This window comes from Podarcis liolepis, assembly GCF_965112155.1.
Source record: "Podarcis liolepis genome assembly, chromosome: W".
Taxonomy (NCBI): Eukaryota; Metazoa; Chordata; class Lepidosauria; order Squamata; family Lacertidae; genus Podarcis; species Podarcis liolepis.
This window is the reverse complement of record NC_139568.1, coordinates 8,479,156-8,499,403: the sequence shown is the minus strand read 5'-3', so window position 1 is coordinate 8,499,403 and position 20,248 is coordinate 8,479,156. Positions and strand designations below refer to the sequence as shown.

General features: G+C 42.1%; 1 long non-coding RNA gene across 1 annotated transcript in view; it reads left to right on the top strand.

Annotated features, from left to right (window-relative positions):
* Nucleotides 1-444: 444 nt before the first annotated feature.
* Nucleotides 445-20,248, top strand: part of LOC310697743 — a 198,933-nt gene continuing 179,129 nt past the window's right edge. The window contains exon 1 of the long non-coding RNA XR_014521185.1: nt 445-454. This is a non-coding gene — a long non-coding RNA (uncharacterized lncRNA). The remainder of the gene's footprint in view (nt 455-20,248) is intronic.

Genomic DNA, 20,248 nt, shown 5'->3' with positions numbered 1-20,248 from the left:
CCCTCCCATTTCCTTCCTTTTCCTGTCTTGTTCCTTCCCAATGGGCGCCGGTCACAGCGCCCCCCAGGTGCACGGCATGTTCAGGCACGCAGGCAGGCAGGCAGCTATCGGATGTCGATCCCGCCCGTTCCTCCCTCCACCCCCCTCAAAGACAGCCGCGCAGGCAGCTATCCGATGGAGGGGGGGGGGAATCCTGTTCTGCATAGCTGTCAATTCGGGTGTGATAGTCTTATGTTTGCATACTTATGGGAAAATAAAACTAATTTATTTTAGAACTTGTATTTGTGTGTATTCGTGGTATTATTTGTAGACCCAGTAGATGGCAGTGTGGTGTGGAGAGTGTTTTTGGCAGCTCGTGAAAGGATAGAGGATGGAACACTGACCGTTCAAAGGCACTATAAGCAGTATATATATATATATCTCCACATTTTCCTAGCTACGTTTTCCCATAAAAGTATACGCTCGAATACATTTGAATCAAATATATTTGGAACAAGTGATTGTTACATTTAAGGAACATTCTCTAGGCGATGAGATTGGGGGGAAATACAAAAACCCATTCGGATACATTTGGATACATTTAGAAAAGTACAGCATTTTGAGGAAAAATACATTTGAGTCGAAAAATACATTCAGATCCATTCTTAAAGTCAATGAGAAAGATACAGCAAAAAGGATACAATTGGATACAGCGAAAAACGATCCATTCCCCAAGGCACCGTTGACCTTCTTGTAGGGTGTGAAGGCAGAATACGATCTATTTGATATTGGTAGGGTCCTTCTCCTTTATTCCCCTCTCTGACACTGACTCTCTTACGACACAGAGACCATCCCAGAGTGTGGGCACAACTTCTGCCGGTCCGGCCTGATCCAGTGCAGCGGGGCAAAAAGGAGGCTGGCTTCCTGTCCTCAAAGCCAAGTTGGAGTCCAGAGAAGGAGCCTCGTCCGCAACCGGCAATTGGCTACCTTTGTCGAAGTAGCCAAGACTCTCAGTCTTCAAGAGGGAAAGGAGGAAGGAGGAAAAGGAGGAGTCTGTGAGAAGCACCAGGAGCCCCTGAAACTCTTTTGCAAGGAGGATGAAGCCCCCATCTGTGTGGTTTGGGGCAGATCCAAGAAGCACCAACACCACGAGGTAATTCCTCTGGAAGAGGCTGTCGAGGAATACAAGGTGCCATGAGGGGGAGAAATAGCTGTGTATTCTTCTTGGCAGGTTATCTTCTTAATTCTCAAATCCAAAGTAGGCATGGTATTCATTGGTGGTTGTTTATTACCTTAGAAGCAGCCAAGGGGAAGCCTGAGGGCTGCTGGGATGGCTGGGAGGAGGGAGTCGAAGTCTTTCTCTCTGCCAGGGGGGCCAAGGGATCTTCCCTTGAAATACAGCAGCTTCAAAGATTTGGGTTGGGACCATGGCAGGGAGAGAAAGGGTTAACCTCATCCACATCCCCCAGCAAGGTTGCTTTGTACATATTTAGAACACTACAAATGTGAATTGCACATGTCTCCTTTGGCTAGCAGGATGCCTCCTCAATACCCTGCCAAGCAGAGAGCAGCAAGGGGTCAGCTGCAAGGGGGTGGGGACTGGGGGCTCCTTTTCCCTTCTGGGGTACCTCAGAGCCCATATAGAGTCCTTTTGTAGCTTCTCTATCGGTAGGAAAAAATAACAGAGGCCAACCAGAGAATATTGAGAAGCAAAGCAGCTAGTAAGCCAGATCTTTATTAACTGTTGCAACAGGGTGCTCACCCCCACCCCCACGCAGGAGGGAGGAGGGACCCCGAACCAAGTCCTTATATAGACATTTGAAATTGCCCACCCTGGAACCCAAGACCACCCCTCCATACATCATACATACATCACAGAAGGGGCGGCCTACAACAGACTCCTGTCTTGCAGGAAACCTGTTGATGGGTTTACCTGGCTGTTCATGGGTTTACCTGCATATTCTTTTGTGATGATAACTACTTACGGTATTTATGTATGTGTTCTGTACTTTTCTTTCCTCCAGTCAATTACTTTGCTATTATAGCAAGGCCACTGGACCCAAGAAGCCAGTAGAATATTCATCTCCTCTCTTTGTGTCTCAATCAAAGCTGAGTTTTCCCTTTTCTTGTCATGGAGAGATCTGTCGCCGCCTGGAGATTCGGAGGAAAGAGGGAGGGGAAATTCAAGCCTATCAAGCAGACCTGGACAAGGAAAGCAAAGACCTCCTTGGAAGTGTCACTATTGTTACTAGTGAGGGAACAAGCACTTCAAGAAGCAAGTCCGGACTGAGGAGGGATGGGGAAATCTGCCCATTTCAACTTCTCCCCATTTCTCCTTTTCCCATATCGGTTTGCTATTTATTTATTATTCTGAAAATGAATCAAATGCTAGGGTGGCTACCTTCTCGTATAAATATTTTGATACGTGCTTTGCCCTCATAAATACATTTTTTGTGACCATTACCTGGCTGGGTCAACCTTGAAAAAGTCAGAGGTGTGAATTTCAAAAGATTGCTGTTTTGGTCTCCATATTTTTTCCAAGAATTGTGAATTAGGTAAGTTCACCTTTGAATGCAGCTAAATGGAGTTTCTTTGCCATTGTTGTTTATTATGTGAAAAGCAGTCAAGGAGAAGCCTGAGGACTTGTGAGCTGAGAGGGTGGAAGCAGTTCAATTCAAATCCTAATTCTCTTGCTGATGTTTTGAAGGCTGACCATCTTCCTCACTCCGACCTCCTCAGAGCCGGAGAGGCTGAAGACTGTGGAGAAGTTGAGACAACTGCGCCAGTTCCTGGAAGAAGAAGAAAAGCGTCTGCTGAATCATGTGGAAGAGGTGGAGAAGGAGATTGCAGGGAGAAGGGATGAGCAGCTGGCCAGACTCTGCAGGAAACTCTCCTCTCTTGAGAGGATCATCCAGGTGATGGAGGAAAAGGGTCAGCAGCCAGCGAGTGAACTGCTGCAGGTAAGACGGCTCCAGGAAAAGGCTGCCTCCCATCCTTTCTGTGCCCCTTTCATGTACGCAAGGAGTGTAGGGGCTCAGTTGACGGAGCCTCGAGTCAGCTTTGTAATGGACAGGAACACCCCAGAGACCTGGGATGCTGAACTCACCTGAAGGCCGACTAGAGATTCTTCAGTCCTCTTGATGGAAGGGGAGGGGATTTTCTGCTCCTTGCTGATGATTTGTCTCCGAATGCCTTCCCGCTGGGCAATGCTGCCTTCCTGCCCTGCCCTGGTGCTCAGTCACAGTGACCAAAGAGCAAGACAGAGGGACCCATCCAGACTGCACCACCTTCTCCACTCACAATCCCATATGGCCAGACGTACAAGTACTTCTGAACGCCCTCTTTAAGGAGGCTGAGTAGGCTGACATACTGGCAAAGGCAGGAGAAGCCCTATTACGGAATGATTTCCAGATGTCCCCGTCTCCCGGGGACAGTCCCCGGATTTACAAATCTATCCCCAACAAAATCCGTCCCTGGAATGTCCCCGGATTTCATATAAGGCCCCCAGATTTATATTTTAAGTGTTGTAGATTTATTAGTAGGGAAGGAATGTTGCATGATTAGTTCAACGGCACAAAACACATCATATGGGGACTTCCGGAGAGGCAAAATGGTGGGTGCCACGGCAATGAGCAGCTCCTGAAGCCAGCCAGAGCCAAGTGCACTACCAGGCTGGCTCCGGGCTGCTGAGACTGCCGCTACCGCTGCCGCTGCCGAGGGGGAACCAGGGATGCCTGGCGCGTCAACTGGGGCTCTTTCTTACTCCAGCCTTGGCGTGCAGATCCCGGGTTCAGCCCCAGATCTCTGGGGCGGAAAGGCTCTTGGGCGTGAATATGAAAGGCCGCACCTGTCAGAATAGGTCATACTGAGCCAGTACAGATGAACGTGAGTATTGGTTCGCTTCCTCGGCATCCCAGAACTGTGAAGGTTGCCTCAACTGTTGAGCAACACAGCTAAGGAAGAAGGAGTGGAGTGTCTCCGGGGGGAGCATAGCTCCCATTCCCTTCCAAACACACAGACAGCACAGTGTGGTGCCACCCAGGGAATAGTTGCAGCAGCCGGATGGCTGGCTGAAACACACACCATTGCACTCTTTTTGAATGGGATTCAATCTGAATCAGCCAGTTAGTAAACTTGGTGCTCCTGTGCAGCAAAGCCACTACAAAACTGCTCTTCCCCGCACACTTCCAGGTCCCTCCAGCTGGGCTTTTTGAGTGTGGTGGGTTTTTCTCACTCCAGAGCAGTTTGTGTTTAAGCTGAAGGTCACCAGGAAAGCAAGGGAGACTAAAAAAATTGCATTTGTTAATATAATAAGGTTTTAATAACTCTAACAATGACTAACTCTGTGGAAATGACTGGAAAAAGAAAAAAAGGAAAATCAAGGCTTTCGACTCTTGGTTTCCTGGAAGAAGATCAAAAGACTCCCCTGGACTAGAAGAGACATCTCATTAACAACTGGAGAAATGCCAAAGAACTTTGGAGCACATCCGGGTTAGCGCGATCGACTAATGGTGGATTCCCTCTGAGCTCTGGAGGGAATCGGCTCCGTAGGATCGGGTCTTGCCGCTGCGGCGACGCCGGGACCCTTAAAAATCACAGGCGGGGAAGCCTGTGAACCTGGTGACTCGGCGGGCACCATTTGCGCCCCCCGACCCGTGAAGGAGCCTTTTTAAAGGCTTCGGAACGGGGGATGGGGTGAGTGGCGCGGTGCTGTGAGTCGACTGCTTCTCCTACGGAGTGAAGCCGCATGCCATGGTCGGAGAGCGCTGACTTCTTCTTGTGAACAATTGGACTCTAAAGCAGCAACCCGTGAGTAATACGGAAATTGGACATTTAAAGGAAAATTTTTTGTTCAATTAGGCACAATCGGGGAAGGCGTAAACAGGAAGTCAGTCTCCCCGTCTTATAAATAATCTAAAGCAAAGACTAACTAACTAAGGTCGAGAGGAATTTTCCCCTCTTGTTGGGCAAAAGATATTAATTCCACGATTCGGCAGTTTAAGTAATCTTTACTGGAGGATAAGAGTTAATTTTTGGAGCTGAAGTGTCACCCCCCCCCCCCGGACCCGGGAGTGATCCGCGAGAAAGCCTGTTGGAGAGATATTGAAGAGCTTGACAGCTGTCAAACTAGCTGTCAAGACGGAAAAAGCGATCTTTGTTTTCTGTCTCTGCTGGATATATTTGTTACAATTTGCCTACATCTTGTTGAAAATAAGGAAGAACCGATACAAACTAACTTGCTTTTTGGATTTGAACTGGATGGAATACTAAGTAACCAAAATCCCTCTAGAGGGGGTTTTGGGACATTACAAGAATGGCTGAAGGAGGGAAAACTCAAGCTAAATTGGACAGAATTTTCTTTCTCTTGGGAAAGTTACAACGCCAAATTGATGTTTTGGCTACTAACGTTGCAACCCTGGACTTAACAGTAAAAAAGTGCATTGAATTTGATAAGGATTTGATCCAGGAAGTTCATGCAGCTGGACAAGAGGAGAAAGTTAACTTTGAGAGTGTGGAGAAAGAGACATATGTTGTTTCTGAGGAAAGGGAAGGAGGAGATGTGGTGCTGCAGATGACAAAGGAGAGCCAGAGTCCTGACATGATGGCTACAAAGGAAAATAAGAATTGGATGATGGAAACTTGGTCCAAATTGGAGGCTGAAGAATGGAAAGATCTCTATATGTGGAGATCTGAAGATTCAAGCACTATAAATTTGATCAAGGTGAAAGCTGGAGCTTTGGAGACATTTGGATTTGAAAGGAGTAAGAAACAAGATTTGGGCTCCACTTTTAAGTATGGTTGTCTGGCTGGAGGAATCATTGTCCTCACTGGATTAGAGCATCTCCGAGATCTGGTGTTTAATATTAAGGACTATCAAAAAATCCGGCAGAGAGGAACTGAGAGACAATTAAGGGCCTCGGATGTGAGATCTCCAGGCTGATAGCAGACTAAGACTGTTGGACATTTGTTGGGGATTGAAACCGGGAAAGGGGATGGGGTGGGGTTTGGGGATCCAAAGGGTGTATAAATATAATCTGTCTTTTTATTTAATTTGTTTTGATATCAGTATGAAAAGTGGGGAATTCGTGGAAAGGAATTCGGGTCTACTTTAGAAAAAAAGGATTTAAGAATGAGTACTAAGGTAAAAATTTTGAGGTATATAAGGTAAAATTGGTGTTGTTTTTTTCAAAAATGAATCAAGCATGAAAAGGTTAACTACTGTATTTTCTGTATCAGTATAGATATAGTGCAAAGGTTAAAAAATTGGGATAATAACTTGTTGAATTTACAATCTAAATGGGAATATAAGAAGGGGAGGTGTGGGGAAGTCAGGGAAAGATGTTATAGAAAATAAGGATTTCAAATTTTATGTGTTTTTAATTTTTATTTTTCTTTTTTCTTTTTTGGCTTTTGAAAATGGAAAACTTCTAATAAATATTTATTAAAAAAAAGAAATGCCAAAGAACTTTGGATATCTGCTTGGGAAGTTTCTGATGCAGTATTAATTTAACAAGGAGCCAGGAGTGAAACCGAAAGTAGACTGACCAGCTAGCTGAATCAAATTATATTGCTATGGGGTGGGGGAAAATCTCTAACATTTTACTTTTCGATACTTGTATTTCCAGGGTGAATTGAATGGGTGGAGGGGGGGTTGGAGGAGAGGCAATAAGAAGAGCTAACTTGTCCGTCACTGGGGGCGCAATCTGGACGGTTCTGCCGGGGCGCAAGATCACCTAACTACTACTCTGCGCCTCTGGACCAGGGGTGGATGGGAGGGTGGAAGGCAAGGAGGCCAACAGTAGGTGGCGCCAGAGCCAAGGAGTGGCCGAGCAAATGCGTTCTGTATCTGAGATGGAGTGGGAAGGGACTGGCGGCCACCGCAACCATCCCTTGTCTTCCCTCCTGGACCGGCCAGAATCCACTGGGCAAATGCTCATCTTGCCAGAGTCTGGGTCTTCTGCTGTTGCTGGCTAATTGAAGGGAATGAGGTGATAACAAGGCTTTCAAATCTGAACTCTTGTTTGCGGCTGATTAGCATAGAGGGAGGTGGAGAACAAGGGCAATCGGAAGCAGACTCTGGGTAGTTGGTTCCTTCTCTTTGTTCGGGTTCCTACGTCACACCAGCAGTTTAAATGGCAACACTCCTTTGCAAGATTGGCCGCCTTTTTAATTCTTTGTTATGGAAAATCAATAAAATGATAAGTTGCCCCTGCCAAAGGGTTGCATGACATCTGGCTGAAGACTTTTTGTGCTAAAAGTTGAACCTATGCTGGGGTGTGTGTGTGTGTGTGTGTGTCCGTCCGTCCCTGTGGCCGCTGTGTATTCAACATCCCACCCGCTCCAAAGAATCCTAAGAACCTTAGTTTTCCTTTCACAGTGCTACGATTCCCAGCACCCTTAACAAACCATTGTTCCCAGGACTTTTTGGGTGTGGGTGGGAGGAGATGTGCTTTACATGTGCGGTGTGCAGGCATCTCCCAGCACATGTGTGTGGGGATTCAAGACTAACTCTTATGTTTTTCTTCCTTAGACCAGCTTGACGTTGAAAAAGAGGTTCTCTGCGTTGAGGAATACACGCCATTTCACAGCGAAGCAGAACACGGGCTGAATGGTCACTCTGCCATTGCATTTGGTGAAGTCAGACTGGCTTTGCAAAGGAGCTTGCCCCTGAAGCCAGTTAGTTAGTTGCCTGCCTGTGGCTGGCTGGCGGCTTGGCACCAGCAAAACACAAAGAGACAGCCCCATGCAACCTCACACCCAAAGATTTCTGCCCATGCTTCAGACATGCAGCCCTAAGAGCAGCTCTGACTCCCACTCTAGGCCCCTCTGCCCCAGTCTTCCACCTGATGTAGGCTACAGGATCTGGGAAGTCTGATCCAGCTTTGAGGTGTGGTTCCATATGGCCGTTGGTACTGTTGTGTTTTTGCCAGAGAGCCACGTGGTAAGGAAGATCTCCAAGCATGCTTCCTAGGGGGTCCTCTTTAATCCTCTGATGTGCCCACAAAGGCATGAACCAGCACCCTCATGCCACAGCTGCCTCTGGAGTGACCCTCCCTCCGGTAAGAGGTATGCCTCACAGCTGAGTGCCTGGTTGTTTGTGTAGGGCGGAGGCTGGGAATCTTGTGGGCTCCCAGATATTGCCAGAGCCAATGGCCTTCTGCCTCAGCCAGCATGGCCGACAGTCAGGGGTGATGGAATCCAACAACATCTAGAGGGCCACACAATTCCCCATCCCTGGTCTAGTGAATTTGAGGTTCTTGGTTTCTCTCCCTCTGCCCCCTGTTGCCTGGAAAAGCACTTTGGCAGATTCCTTTGGAGGATTTGGGTGTGACAAGCTGTAGCAGCGCACTGAATAAAACAACTCTGAGAAGCTGAAACACCAGGCTGTTTTCTTTTCTAATAAAAATATTCACTGTGCAGTTCACAGGCACAAAACACAATGTTGATATTGTCCAGGAAATGGGTTTTCTTTTTCTTTTTCTTTTTTTGTAAATTTTTTTATTAAGTTTTAACAATGCACAATATAAAAGAAAAAATACAAAGACAAGAACAAGAGAAATATAAAAACACAAAATACATACTACAAAATACAACAATACAAACATTACACACAAAAATACAAAAATGCATACATTAAAAAACTAATAATAAAAAAGAAAAAGCACATATATAAAAAACCACAAAAATTCCCTCTTTCTTAATTTTATATCTTAAATTCACATATTTTCCTGACTTCCTCACATCCCCCGTTCTTGTATCCCTTTTAAAGGTTGGTTCAGCAAATTCATAGCCCTTTAGTTTATCTATTGTTGGTTTAATCTTAAATTTTATCTTGTTGCTAGAACCCCCACAGTTCATTTCAATGTCATCAACATTCAAAAATTTTACAATGTTTCTGCAAATAGATTTTAAATTTCCCCCAATCTTCTTCCACTTGCTCTTCTCCCTGGTCTCGAATTCTGCCAGTCATCTCCGCCATCTCCATGTAGTCAATTAGTTGCATCTGCCAGTCTTCCACGGTGGGTAGATCTTCTGTCTTCCAATGTTTTGCTATAAGAATTCTTGCTGCTGCTGTAGCGTACATAAAGAAAGTTCTACCCTTCTTTAACACTGATTGGTCAACTATGCCCAGGAGGAAGGCCTCTGGTTTCTTCAGGAAGGTATATTTAAATACCATTTTCAGTTCATTATATATCATTTCCCAGAAAGCCTTAATCCTTGGGCACGTCCACCAAAGGTGAAAAAAAGTACCTTCAATTTCTTTACACTTCCAACATTTGTTATCGGGCAAATGATATATCTTTGCAAGCTTGACTGGAGTCATGTACCACCTATACATCATTTTCATAATATTCTCTCTTAAGGCATTACATGCCGTGAATTTAATCCCGGTGGTCCACAACTTCTCCCAGTCAGCGAACATAATGTTATGGCCTATGTCTTGTGCCCATTTTATCATTGCCGATTTTACTGTTTCTTCCTCAGTATTCCATTTCAACAGCAGATTATACATTCTCGAAAGGGTCTTTACATTGGGTTCTAACAATTCTGTTTCTAGCTTTGATTTTTCCACCTGGAAACCAATTTTTTTTGTCTACGTTATAAACCTCTCTTATTTGAAAATAATGTAGCCAGTCTCGCACCTTCTCCTTAAGCTTGTCATAACTGCAATTTCAGTTTGTCACCTTCCTGTTCTAGAATTTCCCAGTATTTTGGCCATTTAGCCTCCATGTTCAGTTTTTTCAAAGCTTTCGCTTCCATAGGTGATAGCCACCTTGGTGTTTTACTCTCTAGAAAATCTTTATACCTTATCCAGACATTAAACAGTGATTTCCTGACAATATGGTTTCTAAATGCCTTATGTGCTTTAACCTTGCCATACCAAAGATATGCATGCCACCCAAATACATTGTCATACCCTTCAAGGTCCAACACATCCGTGTTCTCAAGAAGCAGCCATTCCTTCAGCCAGCAAAAAGCTGCTGACTCATAGTAAAGTTTTAAGTCTGGCAGGGCAAACCCCCCTCTGTCTTTAGCATCTGTTAGAATTTTAAATTTTATTCTGGGTTTTTTGCCCTGCCAGACAAATCTGGATATGTCTCTTTGCCACTTCTTGAAACAATTCATCTTATCAATGATTTGCAGTGATTGGAATAAAAATAACATCCTCGGCAATACATTCATCTTAATGACAGCAATTCGACCCAGCAAGGAAAGCTTCAAATTTGTCCAAATTTCTAAATCCTTTTTCACCTCTGACCAACATTTCTCATAATTATCTTTAAACAAATTCACATTCTTGGATGTCATATTCACCCCCAAATATTTAACCTTCTTTACCAATATTAATTCTGTCTCTTTCTGAAACCTCTCTCTCTGTGTCAATGTCAAATTTTTTCTCCAAAACCTTAGTTTTCATTTTGTTCAACTTAAAACCTGCCACTTGACCAAAATCCTGGATTACTTCTAATGCCCTCTTGGTGCTAGATATCGGCTCCTGTAATGTCATCACTAGATCATCTGCAAAGGCTTTAAGCTTATATTGTTTGACTCCGACCTGAATACCTTGAATCATTTGGTCCCTTCTAATCATATTCAGCAAAACCTCCAGGACCAAAATAAAAAGCAATGGGGAAATTGGGCAACCTTGTCGTGTCCCTTTCTCAATTTTAAACTCTTCTGTAACCATATTATTTGCTATCAATTTAGCATTTTGTTCAGAGTATATCGCACCTATACCGTTTTCAAAATTCTGCCCAACCCCCATCCCATGAAGATTTTTCTTCATAAAACTCCAGGAAATGTTGTCAAAGGCTTTCTCCGCGTCTACAAAAATCAAAACTGCTTTTGTGTTAATATTCACCTGCAGCTTTTCTAAAATGTCAATTATATTCCTCGTAGTGTCCGATAAGTGTCTTCCAGGAAGAAAGCCGGCCTGGTCTTTATGTATCACTTCTGCCAAAACTTTTTTCAATCTTCTAGCCAAAATATCTGCAAATATTTTGTAATCCACATTAAGTAGGGATATGGGGCGGTAGTTCTTTAGTTGTGTCTTTTCCATCTCAGTTTTCGGTATAAGTGTGATGTAGGCTTCTTTCCACGTTTCCGGTGCCTTTTTCCCTTCCATAATTTCATTACAAACCTCCTTCAAAGGTTGGATTAGATAGTCTTTTAAAGTTCTGTAGTACTTGGAGGTTAATCCATCAGGCCCTGGAGATTTGCCCAATTGCATATTTTGAATCGCGCCTTCCACCTCTTGTTCAGATATTTTAGAGTTCAATAAAACTTTATTTTCCTGTGAATTTTTTTGTAATCCATTTGATTTCAGAAATTGGTCAATTTCCGACTCAGTCTGCGGCCCTTGTGTGTAGAGTTGTTTAAAATATCTCTGGAAGCAGCTTCTAATCTCCTGTGGTTTCTGTATATTCTTTCCATCGACTTCAAGATTAGTGACCGTATTTAGTTTTTGTCTCTTCTTCAACTGCCATGCTAATAACTTTCCACATTTATTGGCTGATTCGAAAGTCTTTTGTCTCATCTGTTTAATTTTCCATTCAATGTCCTGATTTATCATTTTCATATATTGTACTTGATATAACTTAATTTCTCTCAAAATCTCTTGAGATTTTGGTTTAAGTCTCAATTTTTTCTCTCCTTCCCTTATTTTCTCCAGGATCTTCTCCTTTTTCTCATTTTGAGTTTTCCTTTTTATTGCATTTTGTTGTATCAAAAACCCTCGCATTACGGCTTTGCTTGCATCCCAGATTGTTCTTTTTTCCACTGTGGTCTTCAAATTTATCTCAAAATAGTCTTTTATAGTTTTTTGGGCCTTCTTGGTAATTTCTGTATCTCTAAACAAGGCGTCGTTCATCCTCCATCTGAAGGAACCAGTCAATGTTGGTTTCATTTCCATCTTCACAGGGTTATGGTCGGAGCAAGTTTTTGGGCAGATTTCCACTTTTCGAATCTTGGGAGCCATTTCTGTAGTTATCCAGATTTGGTCAATCCTTGTCCAGGTCTTTTGGGCTTCAGAAAAGAATGTCCCCTCTTTACCTAGGGGGTTCTTAGTTCTCCAAATGTCAATTAAGTCCATATTGTCTGTCAATTCAAAGAAGGTTTTCGGTAGTCTTCCATCTTTTGTCACCACTTGTCTTTCTGATTTATCCATATTTGTCGATACCACTCCATTCATATCGCCCAACATGATGATGTTAAAGTCCATAAAGTCCAACAATGTCTCATGCAGTTTCTTATAAAATTCTGACTTCCCCTCTTTTGGTTCATATATTCCTACTATCAAAAATTTCTCACCTTGATATTGTATTTCAATAGCCACATATCTTCCTTGGTCATCCTTAAAAATAAATTTAGGTGATAGATTTTCTTTTGCATAGATCACCACTTCTCTCTTTTTAACTTTGTCTGATGAGATAAATTCTTGTCCTAGTCTTTTGTTAATTAAAACTTTCCTATGTGTTCTAATCACATGGGTTTCTTGCAGACATATCAGATCCAATTTTTCCTTTTTTAATAGATGAAAGATTTTTTCCCTCTTATCAGGGGAGTTCAAACCTCTAATAATCCAACTTAGCACCTGCAGAGACATTGTGGGATTGTTATGCGTCTCCTCCAACTGCACCCAATTCTTGTTCTTGGTCTGTTGGTGGTAACGCTTCTCGTTTGTCCAATTCCAATGGTAGCTTTGTCAAATCCAAAACTCCTGGTTTTGGTTTTGGTTCTCTTCCCTCTGCCTCTTTTTTTAAGTTCTCCTCGTGGTCCTTCAGGAATCTCTCCTAATCCTCCTCAGATCTTATCTTCACCTTTTTCCCTCTATACGTGAACGACAGCCCCTGGGGAAATTCCCACCTGAAAATAATGCTGTTTCTTCTTAATACGTCCATCAGGTCTGTGTAGTTAGCTCTAAGGTCCAATAGGTGTTTTGGGATGTCTTAAAAAATTTCTATTCTTGAGTCTCGAATTTCCAGCGATTTCTGGTAATGTAGGCCTAATATTCTGTCTCTCTCCTCCTTTGATCTAAGTGTAATCAGACAATCCCTTACCTTATTCTTCCTGCCTTCTTTATTTCCTTTGCCAAGTCTGAAGGCTGTCAATATCTTAAAATCCTTTTCTGGGTCCAGGCCCCAAAATTCTTCAAATTCCTGGGTGAGGAGTTCACACAGTTTACCTTCTTCGAGTTCCGGTACCGCCCTGATTCTTAAATTTGCCTGTTTGTCTCTCAATTCAAATAAGGCCAGTTGTGCCTTATGATCTTCTAGTTGTTTATTTATAGGTTGTAATTTTCTTTCTACCACCAGCACCTTTTCTTTAGCCTCATCGGCAATTTTCCTTGTCAATTTAGATTCCTGCAATAGGCGGTCAATCGCTTGAGTATTGGAGCTAATAGTTGTAGTGTTTATTTTTTTTTTAAATATATATTTATTAAAGTTTTTTTCAATACAAAAGCATATTACAAAAACAACATTAATTGTTTAACATCTTTCCATTATTGCTTTGGACTCCCCCACGCCTCCCGCAAACACTTACATCATTATACAATTGTTTCCAAACAAATTATCATTTTATCCAAATCATAATTTTGTTCCTTAACATATAATTTAATCTTAAATCTAATTTAGTGGTAGACAATCATTTCTATTCTGACATCCCGATCAACATTCAGCCAAGTTACAATACTTTTGTAAATAAATCTTAAATTTCTTCCAGTCTTCTTCCGTCCTTTCTTCTCCCAGGTCTCGAATTCTGCCGGTCATCTCAGCTAGTTGCATATAGTCCATCAGCTGCATCTGCCATTCTTCCAGAGTGGGTAGATTTTGAGTCTTCCAATTCTTAGCAATCAGTATTCTTGCTGCCGCTGTTGCGTACATAAAAAATGTTCTGTCTTTTTTTGACACACTCTGGCCGACAATGCCCAAGAGGAAGGCCTCTGGTTGCTTAGTAAAGGTGTACTTAAACACCTTTTTTAACTCATTATATATCATCTCCCAGAAGGCCTTCACTCTAGGACAAGACCACCAGAGGTGAAAAAATGTTCCTTCATCTTCCTTACATTTCCAACATTTATTATCTGACGAATGGTATATTTTGGCCAATTTGACTGGGGTCATGTACCATCTGTATATCATTTTCATTACATTTTCCTTCAAAGCATTACATGCAGTGAAGTTCAACCCAGAGGTCCACAACCTTTCCCAATCTTCAAACATAATATTATGCCCAATATCCTGGGCCCATTTTATCATTGCCGATTTAACCATTTCGTCTTGTGTGTTCCATTTCAGCAGCAAATTATACATCTTTGAGAGTACTTTAGTCTTAGGTTCTAACAGTTCAGTTTCCAACTTTGACTTCTCCACCTGGAATCCTACCTTTTTGTCATTTTTAAACACTTCTTTAATCTGAGCATAGTGTAACCAGTCTCGCACTTTGTCTCTCATTTTCTCTAAACTCTGCAATTTCCAATTGTCACCATCTCTTTCCAATATCTCCCAATATTTTGGCCAATTGGCCTCCATATTGGCTCCTTTTCGGGCCTTAGCCTCTAGGGGTGACAACCACCTCGGAGTTTTATTCTCCAATAAGTCTTTATATTTTGACCAGACATTAAAAACTGATTTTCTGACAATATGGTTCTTAAAAGCCTTGTTTGTCTTAGCCTTATCATACCATAAATATGCATGCCATCCAAATGCATTATTAAAACCTTCCAAATCCAATAGATCCGTATCTTCGAGAAGTAACCAATCTTTCAACCAGCAGAAAGCTGCGGCTTCATAGTACAACTTTAAGTCTGGCAGGGCAAAGCCCCCTCTTTCTTTCGCATCTGTTAATATTTTGAGTTTAATTCTGGGCTTTTTGCCCTGCCAGACAAATTTTGAAATATCTTTCTGCCACTTCCGAAAACATTCTGTCTTATCTACAATCTGTAGTGTCTGAAATAGAAATAACATTTTTGGCAATACATTCATTTTAATGACAGCTATTCGGCCTAACAAGGAAAGTTTTAATCTTGACCAACTATCCAAGTCTCTCTTGATTTCTGACCAGCATTTTTCATAATTATCTTTAAATAAACTCAGATTTTTTGCTGTTATGTTCACCCCTAGGTATTTGACTTTTTTAACCACAGTTAATTCTGTCTCTTTCTGAAACCGTTCCAACTCGATATCTGACAAATTTTTCCCCAAAACCTTAGTTTTTTGCTTATTTAATTTGAATCCCGCCACTCGACCAAAGTTTTGAATCAGTTGTAATACTCTTTTCATACTAGATTCTGGCTCCTGTAATGTCAAAACTAGGTCGTCTGCAAATGCCTTAAGTTTATATTGTTTCGCTCCGACCTGGATTCCTTCTACCAACCGGTCCCCCCTGATCATGTTCAACAGCACTTCCAGAACCGAAATAAATAGTAATGGGGAAATCGGGCAGCCTTGTCGTGTACCTTTTTCAATTTTAAGCTCTTCTGTAACCACATTGTTGACTATCAATTTAGCCTTTTGCTCAGAGTATATTGCCTCAATCCCATTCTCAAACCCCCGTCCCACTCCCATTTCTTTTAAGTTCCCCTTCATAAATTTCCAAGATATATTGTCAAAGGCTTTCTCCGCGTCTATAAAAATTAAAACTGCTCTAGTATTTATGTTTGTTTGCAAAAGTTCCAATATGTCTATGATGTTCCTTGTATTCGCAAACATGTGTCTACCCGGGAGAAAGCCTGCTTGGTCTTTATGAATTATCTCACTTAAGACTTTCTTGAATCTACGTGCCAAAACATCTGCAAAAATTTTGTAATCCACATTTAAAAGGGAAATGGGACGGTAGTTCCTAAGTTGTGTCTTTTCAGTTTCCGACTTTGGTATCAATGTGATAAATGCTTCTTTCCACGATTCTGGCGCCTTCTTTCCCTCCATTATTTCATTACTGACCTCCAACAGTGGCTGTATTAAGTAGTCTTTCAGTGTCTTATAATAGTTGGAGGTCAGTCCATCTGGCCCTGGCGATTTGCCCTGTTTCAAACTCTGTATGGCCTGCTCAATCTCTTGTTGTGTTATTTTACCATTCAAAATTGTTCTGTTTTCTTCTGACAGCTTTGCTAGTCCATTTTTCTCCAAAAATTGTTTAATCTCTCTTTCATCTTGTGGCCCTTGAGTGTATAACTTTTTGAAATATCTCTGGAAGCACTTTCTGATCTCTCCAGGGTTCTGGATACTCCTTCCTTCAATCTCTAAATTTGTTACCGTGTTTAGTCTTTGTCTCCTCTTCAACTGCCAAGCTAGCAGTTTTCCACATTTATTGGCCGATTCAAAAGTTTTTTGTTTCATTGTTTTAATCTTCCATTCTATTTCCTGATTTATCAGCTTAGAATATTGGGCTTGATAAAGTTTAATTTCTCGCAGAATCGGCTGAGACTTCGGATTGGATCTTAACTTCTTCTCCAATTCTTTAATTCTTTCCAAAATTTTGTCCTTCTTTTCATTTTGTGATCTTTTCTTTATAGAATTCTGTTGTATCAAGAACCCTCTCATCACAGCCTTACTTGCGTCCCAGATAGTTCTTTTTTCCACCGTAGTGCTCATGTTGACCTCGAAATAGTCCTTTAAAGTTTTTTGGGCCTTCTTTACAATCTTTTGGTCTCTAAACAGGCCATCATTCATCTTCCATCTAAAGGAGCCGGTTGGGATCAGTGTCATGTCCATTCTCAGTGCATTATGGTCGGAGCATGTCTTTGGGCAGATTTCCACCTTTCTGATCTTAGGTGCCAGACTTCTAGTTATCCATATTTGATCGATTCGTGTCCAGGTCAGTTGGGCTTCAGAAAAGAATGTTCCTTCTCTTCCCAAGGGGTTTCTCACTCTCCAGATGTCAATCCAATCCATATTGTCAGTCATTTCAAAAAAAGTCTTAGGTAGTCTTCCTTCTTTAGTGATGTTTTGATTCTGTGACTTATCCATATTCGTTGATACGACCCCATTCATATCTCCCATCATGATGATGTTGTTGTAGTCCAGATAATCCAGCATAGTCTCATGCAGCTTCTTGTAGAAATCCGATTTTCCTTCATTTGGAGCATAGATTCCTAGTATCAAAATTTTTTCTCCTTGGTACTGTATTTCTATTGCCAAAACTCTTCCATTTTCATCTTTAAAAAGAAATTTTGGTGAAAGGCTCTCTTTTGCATAGATCACTACGCCTCTCTTTTTAACTATGTCCGAGGATATAAATTCTTGACCGAGTCTTTTATTTATTAGCACTTTTCTGTGGAGCCTAATCACATGTGTTTCTTGTAAACATATAATGTCCAATTGTTCCTTTTTTAAAATATGAAAAATTTTTGCCCTTTTTTCCGGACTGTTACAGCCATTTATGTTCCAGCTCAGAAGCTGCAGAGCCATCCTGGATAAGTCTGGTTATTCTTGCTGGGGTGGTATCTTATTCTTTGGTCCTTTAGGGTCCGAGAGGGCAGGTTCCCCTGGAGGTTCGGGCGCTGGAAGTCCTAATCCTTTATGGAGGTCTTCTCCGTATGCTTCAAGAAACTTGTCTCTGTCTTCCACTGTTTTGATTTTAATCTTTCTCTCTCTGTAGGTAAAAGATAATCCTTGAGGAAACTCCCACCTGAAGAAAATTGCGTTACTTCTTAACAATCTTGCAAGTTCCTTGTAGTCAGATCTAAGGTCCAGCAGCTGTTTAGGAATATCCTTGTAGATCTCAATTCTGATACCCAAAATGTCCAGTGACTTTTCGTAGTGCAGGCCCAAAATCTTATCCCTTTCCTCCTTGGATCTCAATATTATCAAACAATCTCTGGGCTTCTCTCTCCTCCTGAGTCTTCCAAGCCTGAAAGCAGATACTATTTTAAAGTCTTTTTCCTCTAACTTCCAGAATTTGGAAAATTCCTTGGTCAAAAATTCAATTAAATTATCTTCTTCCTCTTCTGGTACTGACCGTATCCTCAAGTTGGCCTCCTTATTCCGCAGCTCTGTCATCGAAAAGTAAATCTGGTGTTCTCCAACTTGCTTGCTGAGTGGTCTTACTTCTTTCTCCAGTTCTCCCACTCTTTGGCTAGTGTCTTCGGCCAATTTCCGATTTTCACCTACAGCCTCCTTTAGTTCTCCAATAGTTTGGGCATTCTGTGCAACTTGTCCAGTCAATTTATTCAGACTTTCAGTGTTCTGTTCAATTTTAGCCGTTTGCAAGTCGGCCTTTTTATCCAAAGCCTCCAATTTTTCAAAAATTTTCTCTAAGACAGAGCCACTTATTCCTGAAGCCATATCCTCCAAGTGCAGTTCCTCTGTCTCTCCCTCCCCTGGCTGCGTCAGGGAAGGCACCTCTATCTCAGGAGGCAGAGTAGAAGGCAAAGCAGGCACAGATGATCTACGCTGTGAGGCTGCAGATAAAGTTAAAGTTGTCTGTTTAGCTCTTCCTCTTTTCCTTGTGCCACTCATTCCAAAGTTATCTGTAATCCAAGGTCAGACCAAGTTGTTCCCATGGGAAAATAAAAGCCCAGATGCTATGGTCAGGCGAAAACCAGGAAAAGGAAAGTAAAGCCAAGTCACTGCTGTAAAACCGGGATCCTCTAGAGGGAGCTTGGTATGTCTTTGGAGAGAAAGTTTAGTCCGATTCAAATTAATAAGTCAAATTCCACATCCGAAAGCCTCCTTAAAGTAGTATTTTTTAAGCAGAGTATACTTAAAGCAAAACAGTGTCTCTGGCAGTGCCAGGCTGCAACTGTTTCCAAATATCAAGTCCCTGCTCAGGATGTTTCAAAGTTTAGATTCAATGTATCCAAAGTTGCAGACTGGTGCTCAGTCAGGCAGCTCCAGCACCTGGGGTTTTCATTTAATTTGTAATCCACTAATTCAACAGAAGAAAGGTATCTTTAAATCCAGAAATCCAAAGATCACCAACTTAAAGATTTTTCCAAGTCCAAAAAGCAGTTTAAACGGGAGTCAAATCAGTTAATTAAAGCCTCGCTCTTTGTCTCCACTCCTCCTGCACTTTGCTTTAAGATTCAGTGTAACGGGAGACGGACTTCCTGCTTGTCTCCACTCCGTTTTCAGCCAAGTTTTAACTTTTTTTAAAAAAGTTTTAAAAGTTTCAATAAGTTCTCCAAAAGTTTCAAGACGTTCTCAAAAGTTTTAATAAAGTTCTCAAAGTCTAATTTACTCACGGGTTGTAGTTTTTCCAAGTTCAGAAATTTGCAGGAAGAAAGGACAGCGCTGGCCGGCAACAGCGACGCGGCTTCACTCCGCTGTTTGCGCATCGACCCACAGCGCCGCTACCCCCTCCGCGATCCGCGACCCCTTACGGGGTCCCTTCAACGTTTCGAGGGCTGCTTCTGGCGCCCGCCGGGTCCCAAGATCACAGGCTTCTGCTACCTGTGGTTTTCCTGAGTGGGTCTCCGCTTCGCCGTAGCGGACGACCCGTTTACAGCGGAGCTTCCTTCTCCTTACTCGGAGAAGGCAGCCATTGCCGATCGCGCCGCCTCCGGAAAGTCAATAGTTGTAGTGTTTAAGTCAATTTTTGTCGACAATTTTTCCAAAGCTCCAAATATTTTATCTAAAGATGCATTCAGTGTCTCTTCAGGGCCTAATTTTTTTACACCAGGCTGCCCAGTATCTTCCTTTTCAGGGGGTCCCACTACAGAATGTCTTCGTTGCTGATATCTAGTTTTTGGCCTTGTAGGCTGGGGTTTTTCCTGTTCCATTACTTTGTTTTTAAAAACTCAAGGTCATTCACACAGTTGAAGCCTCTTTTCCAATGGGAAGGTTTTCCAACCACAGGAAATGGGTTTTCAGTTGGAGGGCATGGGTTGTGTGAGAGCATGTTGTGTGGGATAACCAGTCTCATATAACCAACATGCTTCAGTCTAATTAGTGCATCAAGGGTTAACATCATAGAGTAAGCTGTCTCTTCCCCTTACCTTGGGAGTGAGTTCTGATCTATTCCGGTATTCACTTCTTCAGCGTTTAATGTACTTTAGGTTTTTCCTGATTTTATGGTTTTATCTTTCTGTAAACGGCTTTGATGTTTCTTACCATCTGGTGTGTATAAATTTTATGAAATAAATAAATAATTTTGAATAAATAAATAAATAAATAAATAAATAAATAGGAAGATGTAAAACCACAACCTCCAAAATGAAAGCTACTGTCCCGCCAGACGGATGTTTTTGCCTGGAGGGGGGCCGTATTCTGCAATGTGCTATCAATGCAATAATAGTGCAGCTTTCTAATGGACTGTTCACGCAAAC